We start from the raw sequence: 3391 nt of genomic DNA, 5'->3' as shown, positions 1-3391 counted from the left end.
GAAGTGAATCAGCTGATGGAAGACCTCTCTTCCTGTCTCTAACTTTCCCTTCTGTATTTGTTTTTACAATAAACAAATCTCTCAGGCCCAGCAGCGTGGCCTAGCGGCTAACGTCCTCGCCTTGAATGTGCCAGGATCCCATATGAGCACTGGTTCTAATCCCGGCAGCTGCACTTCCCATCCAGCTCCCTGCCTGTGGCCTGGGAATGCAGTCGAGGACGGCCCAAGACTTTGGGACCCTGCATCCACGTGGGAGACCCAGAGGAGTCTCCTGGCTCCTGGCTTCAGATCGATGCAGCACCGGCCATTGCGGCTCACTTGGGGAGTGAATCACGGGACGGAAGATCTTCCTCTCTGTCTCTCTTCCTCTCTGTATACCCGATTTTCCAATAAAAATAAGATAAATCTTTAAAATAAAATAAAATAAAATAAATCTTGAAAGAAAAAAGAAAGAAGGACTGGAATATACATTTTGTTCAGCACTTAAGCTACCAGTTGGGACCCTACTTCCTATATCAGAATGCCTAGGTTCCAGTCTCAGTTCCATTCAGATTTCAGTTTCCTGCTAATGCACACCCTAAGAGGCAGCAGGTAAGACAAGCAGTTGGGTTCCTGCACCTAAGTGGGAGGCCTGGATTGAATTTTCAGTTTCTAGCTGATCTCTCTCTAACTCTCCCTTTCAAATAAATAAAATAAATATTTAAAATAAGGAGTTGACAAGGAAATGAGTAGTTTTTTTTTTTTTTTTTTTGCACTGTCACCTCTGAATACTCTGGAAATTCTGGGGTGGCTACTGATTAAACCATCAGTTAGAGTGTAGACCATTGTGAATGTGTTCCATGATTCTCAAAGCTCAGCTCATTCTGATAACACCAAACAGCCTACTATTTCTTCAATGGACTGCTCTCTTGGAATATCAGTGTTACACTGTTTCTGGTTTGCTTTTACTTGCTGTTTTCCCAAAGCAGCATCATTTTCCCGTGTACTAAGTAGATGGTCAAGAGTCTTTTGCCTTGTTACAGTGGTCCCAGTTGTCCCAGTTGGAAGACTGAGAGCCATAGCAGAGTAGATGTCGTACTGACCCTTGTCATAGGTCATGGGCTTATGATCAGCTCTGTAGGCTGAAGGAAGATGCCTTAATTTTGTCCTAGCTACCATCAAGGTAGTAATCATTCCATGGTAGGTATTGTACAGCAGTAGCATGTTGCATAACCAATCCATTTGGGTCTAAGGGCAGCTGATGAGACAAATTCAGGGAGTTCTACTAATAATGCCAATTTTTATAGATGCAGATATTGAAGCAACAAGAGATAAGGTCATTATCCAACTGTATCTTCTCAGAAGTAGCAGAGCTAGAAATGGAGTCTGCATGATAGCAAAGCCCATTTTCTTTATTATGACTGATTTTAATCGTGTCTGACACCGGCATCACCTGGAACTGTGTTTATAATGCCCTCCCACAGACATTCTGACTTAATTGATCGGGGAGTGGGGGTCTTGGCATTGATGTTTTATTAACGCTTCCTGCGTGATTTCCAATGTGCAGCCACACTAATGAGCACTGCACTATGCTTCATTGCCTAAAAACTCAGTGACCTCAGTTGAATCTCAGGGAAACACAAGGCTCAGGTGGAAAAACTGAGATGAAGACAAACAAGGCTATGGCAGGATGAGTGTTATGCTCAACCTCTGCTTCTATCTAGTATAGGCAATGTAAGTTCTTTATAAGGTAGGTGTGAACAACAGCTCTGAGGAGAGCTCAGCTGGGTAATGGCTCTTTCCTCAGCTTCAGAGGAGAGTGCTAATGGAGACCCTCCACAGGATCACACGGAATGTGTTGCTTATATCAAACCCCCAACTGATGGGAAGCTATACTTGGCAAATACTGCTCTTTGATTTTAACTCTTGGAATTAATTTTTGGGAGAAGTGAGGACCAACTTAGAAGCTAAGACTGACCCAAAAACTGTCTGGCTCTTAACAGAATCCTCAAGTTTCATTGCTGTAGCCTATGCAGTGTCTTTCCCCCAACATGGCTTTTCCAGCCAGTCATCGGATCTTCCTGGAAAGATAAACTGATCAGGGCATCCCCTAGGATCCCTGAGCATTGCATCCTGAGAACACTGCCAACCTTATTTTGTGCACAAGTGTCTTCTTAGCTTCATTTAACAGCAAGCTCTTCTGCCCCTGATAGGAGGCAGTGGTGTAAAAGGTAGGGGTTTTTGAGTGTGATCCTTGGTCCAACAATATCAGTGTCATCTAGGAATTCGTTAGAAATGCAAATCTCAGGAGTACTGAATCAGAAATTATGGGTTCAGGAAAGTGTTCTAATAAGACCTCCAGATAATTCTGATGCACATGAAAGCTTAGAGATCAAGCTTTAAAAGATTAAACTGGATGGGGCCAGTGTTGTGACACAGTGGGTGAAGTCGCAACCTATAGCACTAGCATTCAATGTAGACTCTGGTTTGAGCCCAAGCAGCTCCACTTCCAATCCAATTCTCTGTTAATGTGCCTGGGAAAGCAGTGGAAGATGGCTCAAGAACTTGGGCATTTCTACTCACCTTGGAGTGAGTAGAAAAGGGTTCCTGCTGGGGACTCCATGTGTCCCGAATCTCCTGCTAGTGGCAGGAGGAAGGAAAGAAAGTCCCGAGTTAATGGTGGAATTAGTGTCTTTTTTGCACCATCTCAGGGGAGTTACTACAAAGGACAAAATCGCTCACAATGGTATCTGGTTTCGAATGATACCTCAGAAGGGTGGGACTAGTTAACTTCCTCCTCCCGTTCTAACAATAAGCTGATCACTCAGGTGCCATCTCTTTGTCAGTGGCCCAGAGATGAGATTAGGTGGGTCACTTCCAGATGGTGAATTGATGTTAATTCTGCCCCCTCTGTCTTTCCTCTAGGAGAGATGGTGTCCTTGAAAAATGTGCTCTGGGGAAGTTAAGACATGGGAGAGAAATACAATTTTATATAAACAAAACAAAACAACAACAACAACAACTTGGGGACCAGGAAAGCCCTAGCTGCCTACTCTCACACAATATCTCCTATGAGCACTGGTTGGAGACCTGACTGCTCCACTTCTGATCCAGTTCCCTGCGAATGTGCCTGAGAAGGCATCAAAGGATGGTTCAAGTCCTTGGGCCCCTGTTACCCAGATGAAAGACTCAGAAGAAGCTCCTGTCTCCTGGCTTCAGCCTGGTCTGGCCTTGGTTCTTGTGGCCATTTGGGAAATGAACCACCTAATGTTAAACCCCTTTCTGTTTATTTCTCTCTCTTTCTTTGTAACTCTGCCTTTCAATCAACTGCTGGTTCATTCCCCAAATTGCCAGAACTGCACGGGCTGGGCGAGGATGAAACCAGGAGCCATGAACTCCATCCTGGTCTCTC

This window comes from Ochotona princeps, chromosome X (genome assembly GCF_030435755.1).
Source record: "Ochotona princeps isolate mOchPri1 chromosome X, mOchPri1.hap1, whole genome shotgun sequence".
Classification (NCBI taxonomy): Eukaryota; Metazoa; Chordata; class Mammalia; order Lagomorpha; family Ochotonidae; genus Ochotona; species Ochotona princeps.
This window is presented reverse-complemented; position numbering follows the sequence as displayed.